Source organism: Drosophila obscura, unplaced genomic scaffold (genome assembly GCF_018151105.1).
Source record: "Drosophila obscura isolate BZ-5 IFL unplaced genomic scaffold, ASM1815110v1 contig_87, whole genome shotgun sequence".
Lineage (NCBI taxonomy): Eukaryota > Metazoa > Arthropoda > Insecta > Diptera > Drosophilidae > Drosophila > Drosophila obscura.
In genome coordinates, this window is record NW_024542880.1 from 422,122 (window position 1) to 440,403 (window position 18,282).

General features: G+C 41.4%; 1 pseudogene; it reads left to right on the plus strand.

The window, feature by feature from the left end:
* The first annotated feature begins 517 nt into the window (after positions 1-517).
* Positions 518-2,667, plus strand: LOC121405236 (annotated as a pseudogene).
* Positions 2,668-18,282: the final 15,615 nt, after the last annotated feature.

The following is an 18,282-nucleotide window of genomic DNA, read 5'->3' on the forward strand; positions in this document are numbered from 1 at the left end:
ACAGAGTTGATATATGGCTCGAATGGTTCACTGGATCGTCCTCGATGTCCTCCTTCAGGGTCGTCAGGGCCGCACGTGGCTACTCGCAGCGTGCAGGTCGTACCTGGTGGAGATCGGTCGCGGCGGGTAATGCACTCCGGGCGATCACTGGGTTGCGGATGACCATGCGCTCCGAGTGAGACGTTGCGTGGCGAAGGGTAATGCGCTCCGAGGGAGATGCGTTGCGGAGGAAAATGCGCTCCGAGAGAAGTGGTCGTTGTGGAGGAAAATGCGCTCCGAGAGAGGTGGTCGTTGCGGAGGATAATGCGCTCCGTGAGAAGTGGTCGTTGCGGAGGATAATGCGCTCCGAGAGAAGTGGTCGTTGCGGAGGATAATGCGCTCCGAGGAGAAGTGATCGTTGCGGAGGATAATGCGCTCCGAGGAGAAGTGATCGGTGCGGAGGATAATGCGCTCCGAGGAGAAGTGATCGGTGCGGAGGATAATGCGCTCCGAGGAGAAGTGATCGGTGCGGAGGATAATGCGCTCCGAGGAGAAGGTTGGGGAGACAGAGGAAAGTGCGCTCTGAGTAGGGAGGGGAAAGCCAGAGGACAATGCACTCCGAGAATGAATTTGGAGAAGAACAGCAAAGATTACCGGGAAGAGGAATCGTACGCTCTAACACGGTGATCAATGCATTCCAAAGAAATGGACGGTATATAGCAGGGATAGTGGGGTTATAGAGGAATCGTACGCTCTAAGAACCACACCATTCAATGCTTACCAAACCTGGGGGCCTCCCAGCGAATTCAGGTATTGGCTCCGGTTGCTAGTTGTTACGATCAGCTGCTAGTGTGGCCGTTTGGTTCGGAGGGCTGGGCGCCCTTTTGGCGCGTGGATTTGAATTTTGTAGTGTGGCCGTTTGGTTCTGATCGCTGGTCACATTGTCGGCGCGTAGTTTTAAATTTTTTGGTTTTTGGTTTTTCTTTTTTGTTTTTTTTTTTAAAATATTTTTTTTTTTTTTTTTTTTTTTTTTTTTTTTTTTTTTTTTTTTTTTTTTTTTTTTTTTTTTTTTTTTTTTTTTTATTTTTTTTTTTTTTAAATAAAAAATTATAAAAATTTTTTTTTTTTTTTTTTTTTTTTTGCTCTTGTTTCGGGGGGGGGCTCGGGTTCTTTTTTTTTTTTTTCCCCCCCTCCCCCCTTAATATTTTTATTTTTTTTTTTTTTTTCTTTTTTTTTTTTTTTTTTTTTTTTTTTTTTTTTTTTTTTTTTTTTTTTTTTTTTTTGTGTCTCCTCCCCTTTTTTTTTTTTTTTTTTTTTTTTTTTTTTTTCTTCAGGGATTAAAATTTTTAGTTGATTGGCTACCCTTCATGGGGCCCAACTAACGTATTCTCCAGCTATTTTATGAGCTCTAGGATTTGTATTTTTATTTACTGTTGGAGGTTTAACCGGGGTAGTTTTAGCTAATTCATCTGTTGATATTATTCTTCATGACACATATTATGTAGTTGCTCATTTTCATTATGTATTATCTATAGGAGCTGTATTTGCTATTATAGCAGGTTTTATCCATTGATACCCTCTATTTACTGGTCTAACAATAAATAACAAATTACTAAAAAGTCAATTTGTTATTATATTTATTGGGGTAAATTTAACTTTTTTCCCTCAACATTTTTTAGGATTAGCAGGTATACCACGACGTTATTCAGATTACCCAGACGCTTATACTACATGAAATGTAGTATCAACAATTGGTTCCTCAATTTCATTACTTGGGATTTTATTCTTTTTTTACATTATTTGAGAAAGTTTAGTGTCCCAACGACAAGTAATTTATCCAGTACAATTATGTTCATCTATTGAATGATACCAAAATACACCACCTGCTGAACATAGTTATTCTGAATTACCATTATTAACTAATTAATTTCTAATATGGCAGATTAGTGCAATGGATTTAAGCTCCATATATAAAGTATTTTACTTTTATTAGAAAATTAATGTCTACATGAGCTAATTTAGGTTTACAAGATAGAGCCTCTCCCCTAATAGAACAATTAATTTTTTTCCACGACCACGCACTATTAATTTTAGTAATAATCACTGTTTTAGTAGGTTATTTAATATTTATATTATTTTTTAATAGTTACGTAAATCGATTCCTTTTACACGGACAATTAATTGAAATAATTTGAACAATCCTACCCGCAATTATTTTATTATTTATTGCTATGCCTTCCCTTCGATTATTATATTTACTAGACGAAATTAATGAGCCTTCAATTACATTAAAAAGTATCGGTCATCAATGGTACTGAAGTTACGAATATTCAGATTTTAATAATATCGAATTTGATTCATATATAATCCCAACAAATGAATTATCTAATGATGGTTTCCGATTATTGGACGTAGATAACCGAATTGTATTACCAATAAATTCCCAAATTCGAATTTTAGTAACAGCTGCTGATGTAATTCACTCATGAACAGTCCCAGCTTTAGGTGTAAAGGTTGACGGAACTCCTGGTCGATTAAACCAAACTAATTTTTTTATTAACCGACCCGGTTTATTTTACGGACAATGTTCAGAAATTTGTGGAGCAAATCATAGTTTTATGCCTATCGTAATTGAAAGTGTTCCTGTAAATTATTTCATTAAATGAATTTCTAACAGAGTTAATTCTTCATTAGATGACTGAAAGCAAGTACTGGTCTCTTAAACCATTTTATAGTAAATTAGCAATTACTTCTAATGAAAAAATTAGTTAAATATATAACATTAGTATGTCAAACTAAAATTATTAAAATTTTAATATTTTTTGATCCCACAAATAGCCCCAATTAGATGATTACTTTTATTTATTGTATTTTCTATTACATTTATTTTGTTTTGTTCAATTAATTATTATTCTTATATACCATCATCACCTAAATCAAATGAATTAAAAAATATTAATTTAAATTCAATAAATTGAAAATGATAACAAATTTATTTTCTGTATTTGACCCATCAGCTATTTTCGGTTTGTCATTAAATTGATTAAGAACATTTTTAGGACTTTTATTAATCCCTTCAGCTTATTGATTAATACCATCTCGATTTAATATTTTTTGAAATTCTATCCTGACAACTTTACATAAAGAATTTAAAACATTACTTGGACCATCAGGTCATAATGGTTCAACATTCATTTTTATTTCATTATTTTCTTTAATTTTATTCAATAATTTTATAGGTCTATTCCCTTACATTTTTACAAGAACAAGTCATTTAACTCTTACATTATCATTAGCTTTACCCTTATGATTATGTTTTATATTATTTGGATGAATTAATCACACACAACATATATTTGCCCATTTGGTACCTCAAGGAACTCCCGCTATTTTAATACCTTTTATAGTGTGTATCGAAACTATTAGAAATATTATCCGACCAGGAACTTTAGCTGTTCGATTAACTGCTAATATAATTGCTGGACATTTATTATTAACTCTCTTAGGAAATACAGGCCCTTCAATGTCCTACTTTTTAGTAACATTTTTGCTAATTGCTCAAATTGCTCTATTAGTTTTAGAATCAGCTGTAGCTATAATCCAATCATATGTTTTCGCTGTATTAAGAACTTTATACTCTAGAGAAGTAAATTAATTTTTAATGTCTACACATTCAAATCACCCATTTCATTTAGTTGATTACAGCCCATGACCTCTAACAGGAGCAATTGGTGCTATAACAACTGTATCAGGAATAGTAAAATGATTTCATCAATATGATATTTCATTATTTTTTTTAGGAAATGTAATTACTATTTTAACAGTATACCAGTGATGACGAGATGTATCACGTGAAGGAACATATCAAGGATTACACACTTACGCCGTAACTATTGGATTACGATGAGGAATAATTTTATTCATTTTATCAGAAGTACTATTTTTTGTAAGATTTTTTTGAGCTTTTTTTCACAGAAGACTTTCACCAGCAATCGAAATTGGAGCTTCTTGACCACCAATAGGAATTATTTCTTTTAATCCATTTCAAATTCCTTTATTAAATACAGCAATTTTACTAGCTTCTGGTATCACAGTAACTTGAGCACATCACAGACTAATAGAAAGAAATCATTCACAAACCACACAAGGATTATTTTTCACCGTATTATTAGGAGTATATTTTACTATTTTACAAGCATACGAATATATCGAAGCACCATTCACAATTGCAGACTCAGTTTATGGATCAACATTTTATATAGCAACAGGATTCCACGGAGTTCATGTTTTAATCGGAACAACTTTCTTATTAGTATGTTTATTACGTCATTTAAATAATCATTTTTCAAAAAATCATCATTTTGGTTTCGAAGCAGCAGCTTGATACTGACATTTTGTAGACGTAGTTTGGTTATTTTTATACATCACAATTTACTGGTGAGGAGGATAATAAAATATTTATATCTATATAATATAAAAGTATATTTGACTTCCAATCATAAAGTCTGTTAATAACAGTATAGATAATTTTTTCAATTATTTTAATTGCTTCTTTAATTTTAACAATTGTTACTATTGTAATATTTTTAGCATCAATTTTGTCTAAAAAAGCTTTAATCGACCGAGAAAAAAGTTCCCCTTTCGAATGTGGAGTCCTCTTCCTCCGGTTCCCCTTTTCCTTTTTTTTTTCCTCCTTTGGGGCTCCCCATGGTAGTAGTTCTCCGAGGGGAGCAAAGTTAAACACAACCATCAGCCACGATAGATATCGATAGATTTTGTAGTAAGAACTATCTTCCTTCTTTTTTTTCCGATGATCCTATTGGGCTTTGAGGTGGCTCAGAGGGGGCCTAGCTGAGGCCACCGGACGGGTCGCAGGTTGCGGATAGCGAACGGCCTACCCTAGTGGGGAGGTCAGCTGCGAATAAGCGGGCATCCCGAAGAGAATCAACTAAGTTGGCTCTGAGGGAGAGTACCGGAAATAAGCAGTCCCGGACAGCCAGCGGGTGTTCGCGACGCAGCAACACTGACGATGCGCTTGTGGTGCCGCCTCTCATTAAGTAGCTCACACACTCCCATCCCTACACATTACCTACCCACATCCCATCCCCAACACTCACCTCACACCGGGCCGCACTAAGGTGTCACTCGACCCGTGCCAAGAGTCAGCCTGGATGGGGGCCCGGTACAAAACTAGCCCAGTCGTGAACGGAGAGCTCAGGGACTTGGCAGCCCCCTGTTTTAATTATGCCTTACCCGGGTAAAGTAGAGCTCTGCCGGGGTGGACCGTTCCCCTTCTCTGCAGCTCGTGGGAACTACATGGATAAAAACGATAATATAAATAAAAACAAAAACAAAAATGAGAGAGGCACTCCCCAAATGCCGGCTGGGAGCAATCCCAAGCGGGAGAAGGCAGCGGCCCAAAGGCCTGGCCCGATCCGCTCAGATGCAGGAAAGACCTGCACGGTGAAAGACGCGGGTATGAACCCAAGTGGGTCCCATCCCAAATCTGGGATGGGTGGAAAATCAACACCCAAAACTGATACCATGGAAGGGCAGCTAAGCAATATTGCGGCTGCCCAACCTTCCGGTGAAGCTGCGGGTGATGGCTTGCCATCAACCAGTGTCCAAGCCAAAAAATGTAGCTATGCCGAAAAGAGGAGTGCTGGGCACATAATCCGTCGGCAGAACGCCAGTAAAGAAGCTAGTCCAACAGCAGACTGGCTGAAAAAGGTGGAATGGGCCTCGGCGGTGCTGCCCAACTTCAGTGTGGAGCCACAGAAGGTGGCTGCACAACCGAAAAGGCAGCGCTCGCAAGAGACGCCCGGACCTGCCGCGAAGCGCTCCAGAGTGCTCCCCAACGTATCCTTCGCGCAGATTGCCAAGGAGAGAGCGCTGATAGGCGTTCTCGACAAATGCAGCGCGGAGGAAAAAATTCCTAGAAGCCAATGGAAGTGGGTGGAAGCGGCACTGGCCGACCGCTGCTTCGAGCTTCTTGAGAAGGATCCCGGGCCACCCCCAATCTGCAAAGACATGGGATGGTTCCAGGGAAGGGGCGAAGCTCGTCGCTGTGGACTGGAGCGAGGTGCCCAGTAGACCAAGGGGTCGCATATGGGTGCCGGCCACTTTTAAGGAGCCCGAGCGGATCTTCAGGATGTTGCAGATATGCAACCCAACACTGCCAAACACAGACTGGAAGGTGGTCAAAGTGGAGGCATCGAAAGGCCCCACTAACCAGGCAGTGATAATCCTGAATAAGGAGTCACTAGCCCCGATCGAGGCAGCCAAGGGAAAGCTCAACTTCGGGTTCAGCTCGGTGACCATGAAGGTCTACAAGTCGGATGCAGCGGCCGAGGCGCGCCTTGTCAACAACCCAGTTGAGCGGGACGTTGCCTTGGAGATCGAGGCACCCGACGTAGACCCGGAGCCGGCCCTGGAGAGCTACTCCTCGGAGACGGAGCTGATGCTCGATTTTGAGGCCTTGTGTCGTGACGAGATTCTCGACGACTCTGACGCCGACATTACAGTGGTGGAGAACAACTCCAATGAAGTCTCTGAGGCTTCTGCAGATAAATCTCCATCACTGTAAAGCACCATCCGCTGCCCTAATACTCCGCTTAGTCGCGAGCGGAGGGGACATAGTCCTAATCCAAGAGCCTTGGGTGGTAGGAGGCAAGGTCTGTGGATTAGCGACGAAGGACTACAAGCTGATTGTAGCCCAAACTGAAGGTAAAATTAGAATCTGCATACTAGAAAGAAAGCACCTAAATATCTTTCTGCTCCACAATTTTAGCAATGGCGACAACACGCGGCAAGCCTAGAGCTACAGGGGACACGCCTGAACCTGGTGTCGTCCTACATGGCTCACGAGGAAAGCGATCCTCCCAGTGACCTCGTTCGCAAGATAGCCAGCGACAGCGAAAGGTCGGATACAAGCCTAATAATAGGCTGCGATGCCAACGATCACCACACCCAATGGGGGAGCTCGGATACAAATGTAAGGGGTGAGTCACTTTTCAGCTTCATCCTAAACTCCAACCTAGTTATTCGTAATCGGGGTAATGACCCCACTTTCATTATAAAAAACCGTCAAGAGCTTATCGACCTCACTCTACTGTCGAACTGTTAGACATAATGAAGAGTTGGAGAGTCCTAGAGGACCACTCCTTCTCAGACCACAGGTACATCGAGACAGTTCTATCGCTCGAAAGCACCAAACCTACTAACTATATTAACCCCAGGAAAGCCAACTGGGATATATATAGTGCAAAAATGGAGGAATTACTCCTTCCCCTAGCACCAAAATACCCAGACACACAAGACGATCTTAATCGTCTTGTGGACAGCTTCACGGAAGCTTGCAATAAGGCCTTCGTGGCAGACTGCCCCTCAACCAAACCAAGACGGAAAAAGAAACCCCCCTGGTGGTCTAAACAAATAGACACCCTCCGGAAAGACTGCAGGACTCTCTTTAACAGAGCCAAAAGCAGCAGCGAGGAAGCGCACTGGGAAAATTACAAAAGTAAGCTAACCCTATACAAAAAAGAAACAAGGAGAGCAAAAAGGGCCTCTTGGCAAAAATTTTGCTCCGAAATTGAAGACACGTCAGAAGCCGCAAGGCTACGCAAGATGCTGTCAAAAACATCCTCCTCGGTGGGATATCTCAAGAGAACGGATGGTACGTGACAAACTCTAGTGAGGACTCCCTACACATTCTACTCGATACTCATTTTCCTGGGTGTACGACCATCGAGCCGGCAGACACCCCAAGTGAAGGCCCGGAAACCTCGATGGTGCACATCCTCACAAAACGGAATATTAGCTGGGCAGTAAACAGCTTTAAATCCTTCAAATCGCCTGGTCCAGACCAAGTCATTCCGGCTCAGTTACAAAAAGCCGGGGACATGGCCATCAACTGGCTGCAAAGTATCTTTAGGAAGATACTGACAGTGGGAAAAATCCCCCGCGCTTGGCTAAAGGCTAAAATAGTCTTTATCCCCAAAGCAGGGAAACCCTCACACACAACCCCAAAAGACTTCAGACCAATAAGTCTATCGTCCTTTCTTCTCAAAACCTTTGAGAGACTAGTCGGGCTGAAGCTGAGAACAACCATAAATCCTCAGTGGCTGTCAGGCGCACAACATGCCTACCGAAAAGGAAAATCCACGGAAACGGCACTCCATGAAGTAATCTCGACAGTAGAGAAATCCCTACACATCAAAGAATACTCCTTAATAGCTTTCCTAGATATCGAGGGAGCTTTTAACAACGTCATACCGGGAGCCATCACAGAGGCCCTCACTGACCTGGGAGTGGATCGTCACTTGGTGATGCTCATAGATCAATTGCTCACATGCAGGACGGTGACTCAGTCAAGGTATGTCAACAGAGGCACCCCGCAAGGTGGTGTCCTGTCCCCCCTTCTATGGAACATAGCAGTCAACAAGATTCTGTGTGACCTGGAAAGGGAGGGCTGCAAGGTGGTAGCATACAAGGATGACGTTGCCATTATCTTCTCGGGAAAATTCCCTCAAACACTCTGCGATCTAATGACCGCAAAGCTCGCACGACTGTCAGAATGGACAAAGTCCCGTGGACTGGGAGTTAATCCCTCTAAAACGGAACTTGTGTTGTTTACAACCATATACAAAATCCCGTCTCTCAACCCCCCAATACTAAACGGATGCAGGCTCTCCTTCAGCGACAGCGCCAGTTACTTAGGGTTGGTAATTGACAAAAAGCTTAGCTGGAACCTGAGCATCAATGACAGAGTGAAGAAGGCTACGATAGCCCTCTACACTTTCAAGAAGGCCATTGGGCTAAAATGGGGCATGAACCCAAGAATAGTCCAATGGATATACCTGGCAATAGTAAGACCAATACTACTCTACGGAGTCGCAGTGTGGTGGCCTGCCCTATCGAAGGGGACCACCACTAAACAACTGGGCAAGGTGCAGTGCACTGCACCTGAGCACCACACCAACGAATGCGCTAATGCTATCCTATGCCTGCAGGGCCTGGACCTTGCAGGTAAGAAGCAGGCAGAAATGGCTGACTCTGACCAATGGGTGTCACATCACACCGGCCATGCGTCCATCCTAAATGGAAACAAAATCGTCCCCACAAGAACGGACTACTGCGTTCCGAGGGAGTATACAGTTAACCCTTTTGTAACAATCATCCCTCACAGAACCAACTGGCTCGAGGGACCACCTGGCCCAGATGGAGCCATTCATATCTTTACTGATGGCTCAAAGCTGGACAACAAAGTCGGAGGAGGAATCTACTCCGAACATCTGAATATAAGACACTCTTTTAGGCTCCCAGATCACTGCAGTGTCTTCCAAGCGGAAGTCATAGCGATCAGGGAAGCCTTGAGCTGCCTTCAGGAACGTGCCCCTACGACAACTTATATAAATATCTATAGTGATAGCCAAGCTGCGATCAAATCACTGAATGCGATAACAACAAGCTCGGCTACCGTGGCAAACTGTCGCAAATCTCTCCATGAGATGGCTTATCAGTTTGTCATCAGCCTAATATGGGTCCCGGGCCACCAGGACATTGAAGGCAACTGTATAGCAGACGAGCTGGCCAGAGCTGGTACAACAATCCGCCTCCTCCATGATAAGGAGGATATTCGTATGACAATGGCCACCTGCAAGCTCAAAATAAAAGAACATTTTAAGCAACTAATAAGTGACAGATGGCAAACAGTGCCACTATGTCGCATAGCTCGGCAAACATGGCCTAACATTACTGGGAAGCGCACCGATGAGCTCTGCAAACTCAGTAGGAGCAGGTGCAGCTCAGTCATACGCTCCCTTACGGGACATTGGCTAATAGGCACCCATGCTAACAGGCTGGGTGCCCCCTACAACGACTTCTGTCGGAGCTGTAGAGATGAGGACGAGGAGGAGACTGTGGAACATCTGTTCTGCTCCTGTCCGGCTCTCAGTGGAAGGAGACTTCAATACTTGGGTGCACCTTTCCTAATTGACATTTCGGACATGTCTACAATCAGTCCCAGACGGATCGCAGGCTTCAAAGGGCATCCGGATGGGACAACGGATAACATAGTGTCTCACGAGGGAAGAGGGAACGGCCTATGCGGTATCACAACGGGCCGAAGCCGGCCTAGGTGTGTCGGGTTTCTGACGATCCCGACAGCCGCCTTAACCTAACCTAACCTAACCTTCCTTTTGGTCGGCCTTCTGGCTTCCACAAAGTAAAGATAAAACTGATCATGGCTTTAGCCGGAGTTAGATACTTTATTAAGCCAAGTGCTTTCAAGTGAGTGTTGTATAAAACTAAATCTAACAGAAAAAGGGCATGGCCGGTAAGCCGGATGTGCATGAATGAAAAGAGTGCTGACCACGCATCATGAGCCGACATCAGGCGATGTCGGTGGCCAATGATATCAGGGCGCAGCCCTCTACAGCGTAATGTGCTGTATCAGCGCCCTGAATGCAGAAGTTCGAATATTAGGGCGGCACAAGAAACATTAGGGTTCAGGGCAGCCCTGACCTGAAACGCCCCTACCCCAACCCGAGGGTACAGTTATGGCGAGACAGCCCTTCATCCGTTAGTCTCCCTGTATCACCAGAATGGCTGACGGCCTCTCCGTGCAGTTAAGTATCAAAAAAACTGGTTGAACAATTTCATAAAAATTCTTGAACTTGTTCATGTCCGGAAATAGAATATAAGTATGTGGTGATATTAGGAACCAATTGAGTGAAATGGATTCTTGGTTTCATTAAGTTAAACCGTACACAGTTACGAATAAAAACAATACTCCGTTATTTGGAAGAAAGCATAATTACCGAACAGATTAGGAACGAATTTTCTGAAATATTTTTTAATAAGCTTGGGGAATATAAATTAGCGAAAATAAATTTAGCTATCGATAATGATGCCAAAGCAACATTTTTGAAACCGTATCCAGTTTCATTAGCATGGAAATATAAAATTGAACAAATTTTAGAAATTTGATTGCAAACAATGTCTTAGAACCAGTTGATTGATGTCATATTTTCTTCACTTCAAGGTGGAGAATCATTTTCAAAATTGTATTTGTCTAATGCATAAAATCAATTAGTTCTTGATGAAAAATCACAACTTTTGTGCACTTGGTCAACACACATTGGTACATTTAAGATGAAACGTTCAGCCTGCAGCGGCTGTATTAAAAAAATGTGATATTCAATTTGGGTTTGATATATCAACATGACATTACAGTATCTGGCTAAGATATGTCGGAGCACATTTACAATTTAAAGACAGTACTCTGCACAAATTAGAGACAGGATGCATTAAACTAACAGGGGTGCCACAGAAATCGCGAGCAAAATGGGAATCCGCGTAAAGGATTTTTTGTAGAATTTTATTAATTTTATCATATTAAAAATATTTGTTTTGAATTTTTTTCTTTTCTATGCTATAAATTTGTAGAAAAAAATGTGTATGTAAGGGTTAACGCATGCAACAAATTGCATGCTGTTTTTTTTTAATTATAGCCAGAGGATGTGGCATGGTTTTTGTATTTTTCTATAAAAAGGTTCCTCAAAAATTAAATGTTAGTCAAAAAATTCGCAAATTTGGACCAAAAATGTTTGTCGCCTATTTAATTTAATTTTGTGTCATTCTGTAGAACGCAACATTTGATGTTAGATTTTGTTTTGTGAAAAATTGTTTTCTAAATAAATGGCAATTTGTGTAAGTATATTAGCTGCTTTTGATTACACTACTCTACAAAATCGAAATTGTTTCCTCAAGAAACCAAACCACATTTTTCTGATAGAAAGGTGAAAGGCACCACCTTAGATTTTTGTTTTAAAGAATTATAGGTTTTTTTTAAGAATTTTAGAAGTTTTTAAGCTTTTTTCAAAAGTATTGCTTTTTTCACATAACTTAAGTATTTTATATTTGGTTGTAATGAATTTTTCCATTCTGAAAAGCTAATTGGATGCAGCTGTAAATATCAAGCTTTCAAATAATCAAATTATTTTTTTTTACGAAATTCTGATTTTAAAAACTGGGAAAAGGTTGAAAAAAAATATTTCCTGGGTCCTTTATTATACCCGTACTCAAAGAGTTAATGGGTATATTGTATTTGTGGTAAAAGTGGATGTGTGCAACACAGAGAGGGAAACGTTTTCGACCCCATAAAGTATATATATTCTTGATCAGCACCAATAGCCGAGTCGATATAGCCATGTCCGTCCGTCCCGATGAGCATCTGGTTCTTATAGGCTATACGTAAAGCCATATTTTGTTTTCAGACTCATGTGATATATCACACTGTTACAAAACTATTTCCCGGCAAATTATAAATATGGCTGTAATTTCGACCCTGGTGCGATTGAGAGGCTGTACCCCGAGCACGCCAGAACTTTCTTACAAAATCTACAAGTGCCCCGCAGGCGAGAAGCTGAGCAACAGCTACATAGGACGGGTAAGCTGGCCTCACCAGAGTGAGTGTAGGGACCCTTTTCTCCAGGAGTGTGTAGGTAGAATTGTAGGGAAAATAAATGGAGTAACTATTCTACAATGGAAACACGGGTGTTTTGGTTCCCAGTTCTTTAACATATCCCACCACCACCAACGAACCGGTACTACAGTGCACTATCTGCCAGTCTTCCATGGAATAAGTAGTGCGTAGACCATTGAAGTATACCGTCTCCTCTTCTTCTCGCTCCTCTACCCCACCCATCCTCCACCAACAAGGCTCACGGCGAACACGGGACACGGAGGCCGAAGAAGATGAGGTGTGGGAACAGCAGCCTTAGGAGGAGGACTTAGAGGAGGAGTTGTGGCAGCAGCAACAGCAGCAACCGCAATGGCAGCAGCCGCAGCAGTATCAGTCGAGCAACAACAACAACAGTGGTGAAACTTCGTCCACTCAGTCAATATGTCAACAGAAGCACCCCGCAAGTTGGTATTCTGTTTTTTCTTATATGAAACATAGCCGTCAACAAGATTCTGTGTGACTTGGAAGCTCCCCCAGCTGCAAAGTAAGAGCATGGACGATGTTGCAATTATCTTGTTGGGGAAATACACTCAAAAACTCTGCGAATCAATGACGGCAGAGGTTGCGCGATTTTCAGAATGGATCAAATTGGGCGGAATGAGAGTTATCCTTCGAAAACTGAACTCGTGCTTTTTACAAGTAAGTACACAATTTTTGACTAGTTCATTAACTAAAGGTACATCTTTGTAGCACTAAAAATATTAAAAAAAAACAAACAAACAATCCGCCTTTCAACCACCCAATATTAAAAGAATCAGGCTCTCCTTCAGCGACAGTGCCACTTACTTAGGGTTGGTAATTGACAAGAAGCACAATTTTAACCTGCACATCATAGAAGGACCCATCAGAGAGACGACTTGCTCGAGAGACTACCAGACAGAGACCCATCTGGGCCATAAACATCTTCATAAATGGATCGAAGCTGGGCAACATGGTCGGAGGAGGAATCTACTGAACTGCAGAATATAAGGCACTCCTTCAGTCGCATTCATGACAATCAGGAAAAGGATCAGGAAATTTGAGCTGCCTTCAATCAATAACCGTTATGTCAACTAGGTCAAGCATTTAAAGCGACAGCCAAGCTGTGCTAAATCACTAAATGCGATTTCCTCAAGCTCGGGAGAGTTTTCGAGATTTCTTCACGAGATAGCTCAGAAATTTTCTATTGGCCTAATATGGTTCCCGGGCCACCAAGACATTCAGGGGTGCCACAGAAATTTTCACTTAACGATTCCGGTTTCAATCCGCTGCAGAGCGAGGGGGCCACCTAGGGCGATTCGGACTTTCGAAGTTAATACAGTAATGCCACCTTTTTTAATTCGAATTCGGAGCAATATATTTAATATTAATTATATTGAGAGCAATCTGTTTTTCTTTAATTAAGCATCACAAAAAATAGCTCATTGTAGTAAAACTTCCTTTACGTCAAACGTGTGCATACTTTTTGTGAAAATTGTGAAAACATTTGTATTCATTTGTAGCTCAACCAGGTGGCATCGCTTCAAAATGCCAAAACAAAACTAACAAACCATTTCTACACATTATTGCCATTGCATTTATGTCAAAAACTCCTGTTCGGCTAAGCGCAGACCCATGGCAGCACAAATAAAAGCATAGCGATTATTATACCAAAAATTGGTAATTGTAATGAACTTTTTTTTTTTTTATTATTACGGGATTTTATTTATAGGATCTTCTCTATTAGAGACTTACGACAAGTATACAAATCTTAGCCTAATATTTTTTTTAATTAATTACACTTAATTACTTAGAGTACGTCCCTAGCTAAGTATTATTGCTGGGTGGGAAGGTCTCTTCGCCGGAGTCGTGTATGGCTTGTGTGACAAGTTAAAGACTGCGCAAGTCTATTAGGATGGGCTTGAAGCTTGGCCTGGTACTTTGCTTTCACTTTGGCAATTTCATCTTTAACTGATCCTACATTTAAGTCTTTATGGATATTTTCATTCCGTATGTACCATGGTGCCCCAGTGATAGTTCTTAGTATCTTCGATTGAGCTCTCTGGATTATTTCTAAATTACTAACGCAAGCATTTCCCCATAGCTCGGAGCCGTATGTCCAGATGGGTTTGAGAACTGCACTGTACAAAAGTACTTTGTACTCCAGTTTTAGTGGTGAACGGCTGTTTATTAGCCAATGTAGATTACTAGCTTTAAATTTAAGTTGATTTCTCTTCGCTTCGATGTGTTTACGCCAAGTAAGCCTTCTATCCAGATGAACACCAAGGTATGTTACTTCGGTGGTTTGTGGAATGTTTATATTGTTCAGGCATAATGGAGGGCAAGTTTGTCTGTTTAACGTGAAGGTGACATGCTTGCACTTTTGCTCAATTACATGTATCCGCCAGTCTGCTAGCCATTTTTCTAAGGCCACGAGATGAGATGATAAGTGATCCGTGGCCCTTCTTGGGCACTTGGAGCGACTTAATATGGCAGTATCATCAGCAAATGTCGAAGTTGTTGTTAGGCTGTTTGTCGGTAGATCTGCTGTGAATATGATATACAGTGTCGGTCCAAGCACGCTGCCTTGCGGTACACCAGCTTCAATTGGATGATATTCAGAGAGGAAATCTTTGCATCGTACTGCGAAACTTCTTTGCTGTAGGTATGACTCCAATATTCCATGTATGTTCTGTGGAAGTAATATTTTGATTTTGTGGATTAAGCTATCTAACCAAACGCAGTCGAAAGCCTGGGCGACATCCAGAAAAACAGCGGAGCAATACTCCCGTCTTTCAAATGCATTTCGTATCTCAGAGGTTATACGGTTTACTTGTTCAATGGTTCCGTGTTTTTCGCGAAATCCAAATTGGTGAGTCGGGATGCCACCATTTATGTGTAGGTGTTGTTTGATACGATTCAGGAGCAGCTTTTCAAATATCTTTGATAGGCAAGGCAGTAGGCTGATAGGTCTATATGATGATGGCTTGGACTTGTCTTTTCCGGCTTTATGGATCATTGTGATGACTGATTTCCTCCATTCTTGAGGATAATAGCCCCATTTCATCATGCTGTTGAATATCACAGTAAGGAAATACACTGCACAGCTCGGCAATTCTATGATCATTTTAGGAGAGATGAAATGGTGGCCCGGAGCTTTCTTTTGCTTTGAGATTTGGTCTTTAATGACCCTTGTGACTTCTCCTGATTGGAATATGATAGGCGGAGTAGCTTCGGGATTGTTGGTTGGTGGGAGCACAAAGCTATTCGTTGCTGGGTGTGGTTTGAAGACGTTTTCTAGATGGACGGCCAATGTATTTGCCTTCTCTTTGTTGCTGCGAGCCCACTCTCCTGTTTGTGTACGCAAAGGTGATTCACTCTCGATTGGTGGGCATACGCCTGATTTTGCTTTCCACAGTGGGAATCGTTTGCTAGTTGGGGAGAGTTGCTCCATATAGGATATTTGAGCTCGGTTCTTTTCATCTTCTAGGGCTCTGCGTAGTAGGTGGTTGGCTATTTTTAGCCGCTCGTTCGAGGCAGGTGATCTGTGTGCTTGCCACTCTCGGCGAAGCCTTCTTTTATCGCGTAGCAGCACTTCAATGTGCCTAGAAATACGACTGCTGTTGGAAAGTTTATTAGATGCTAATATTGGTGTTGAGTGTTTTGCCGCCAGTGACATTGAGGAAACCAATGCTTCGACTGACCTATCAATGTCATCTTTAAAATTAATGTTTGGGCAGCTATCAATATGAGAGCTTATGTACTTCCTGTATTTGAGCCAATCTGTTTTGCTAGAAGTTAGAAAGTGTGGGCGTTCCGAAAGCTGTGGATGGTCGTAAAGGTGAAGTAGAATGGGCGAGTGAGCCGATGATAGATCTGTGAAGTGATCTACATTAATCTGAGCTTGCAGCACCCTCGTGTAACTGCAAAATCAATCAAGTCGGGTTGCTTGTTTGGATCTGTGGGCCAATATGTGGGCTTGCCCGGAGAGATAAAGTCTAGCTTGTTTCGTGGGGTTATTATAGCGTTATATAGTTGTCTTCCTTTCGGGTTGGTAAGTCTAGATCCCCAATGGGTGTGCTTGGCATTGTAGTCACCAGCTGCTATAAATCGGTCACCTAGTAGGTCGAAGAATGTTACAAATGCTGTTTCGGAAATGCAGAAGCGTGGTGGGCAGTATACTGCGGCTAGGTTTAGGTAGCCGCTCTGAATTTCAATATGAATTGCTGTTGCCTGTAGATAAGGTGTAGCAAATGAAGGCAATGGATAATGCCTAATGCGATTCTTGATCAGAACGCCAGTACCTCCATGTGCCTTACCATCGGGATGATTTGTCGCATAGAAGTTATAGCCATCGAGGTGAAAATAGTTTTTATTTGTTAGGTGAGTCTCTGATATGAGCATGGCGTCAATGTCGTGTTAAGCGAGGAACTGTAAGAGCTCGCATTTGTGTTGCGAAATGCCATTTGCATTCCAGAAACATGTATATTACCCCTTTTTATGTACGTGCCATAGAATGTGTTTGCGCCAATTGTTTCAGTTATTTTTTTGACCAGTTCAGCATTGAACCAAGTAATGAACTAAGCAGTTGTTTGAGAAGACAATCACAAAAACCACATAAGTACCGTCTGAACGTAAAAACGAGTCCGATGCGCATCTGAGAAGCCTGCGCTGCCAGGTTTGTATTCTAATATGTTGCCTCCGTAGTTCTTCGATGGCCAACAGTCTCTTTAAAGGCATTTTATTTAAGTTTACCGTAAAATTCAGATGTGTGTTTTTTTTACCGCTTATTGCTGCCATGCACGGAGAGTTGCCAGACAACTGCTAGAGTTGCCGAGTACATTGCTTTGTTTGACTCGCACGATATGGGATGTTTTTTTTGTTTTGAAATAATAAAAGTACAGCTTTGAAAAATCAATTATTTTATATCATAAAAGGAAAAAAATTAAAAACCAATTGTTTTGAAATGATAAAATCAATAAAACTGCAAATAAACGGTTTCCCATTTCACTAGTGATTTCTCTGGCACCCCTGATTGAAGGCAACTGCTATGCAGACGAGCTGGCCATATCTGGTGCTACAACACCCCTTCCAAAAAAGGAGGATATTCGTATTCCAATGGCCCCCTGTGAGCTTATAATAAATGATCAATACAAGTGTAGAGCAGGATATCGAATTATATCACCTTGATGAATATATATATGACAAAACAAAAAATTGGCTTTTTATATTGTACGTTTACTGTCAGTTTGTGGTCGGAACTGCAATAATACCATCAGCGCTCAGAAACTGCAGCGGCAGCCAAAAGCTCAGCAAGAGCGCAAGCTTTAGCGCGAGAGAGTTAATGATATGTAATATGAAATTATAGGCCGGTCTGCTCCGAACAACAAGCAACTTACAGACAATCCGCTATGCTCCGATTTTCGTCAATTTTTACGATTACGATTTTGGAACAATTCGTACGAATTGAAATTGTGTGCGCTCCTGTTGTCGTAACTTTTCCTATCGATAGTATCTGAGTCCCAAATTATTTTACGATATTTGTCTTGAAAAAAATCTTTGTTTGATTTGGAAATGTAAATATTTTAGTTAAATATGGCATTGTTTTGGCAATCGCATTATGCAAAACAAAACAAAAAAAAAATCTGTGAATTAAGAACCGACGACATTTTTCCCCCGGTCGATATTGATATCGATATTTTATCGGTCAAATGGGAACTCGCACTTTGTTGTTGCTTGGGTTTATTTTGGAGAGGTTAAGTTTGGGGCCTTTAGAAATAAATTTATTAAATATATTAGGATAAATTGCTCATTAGCAA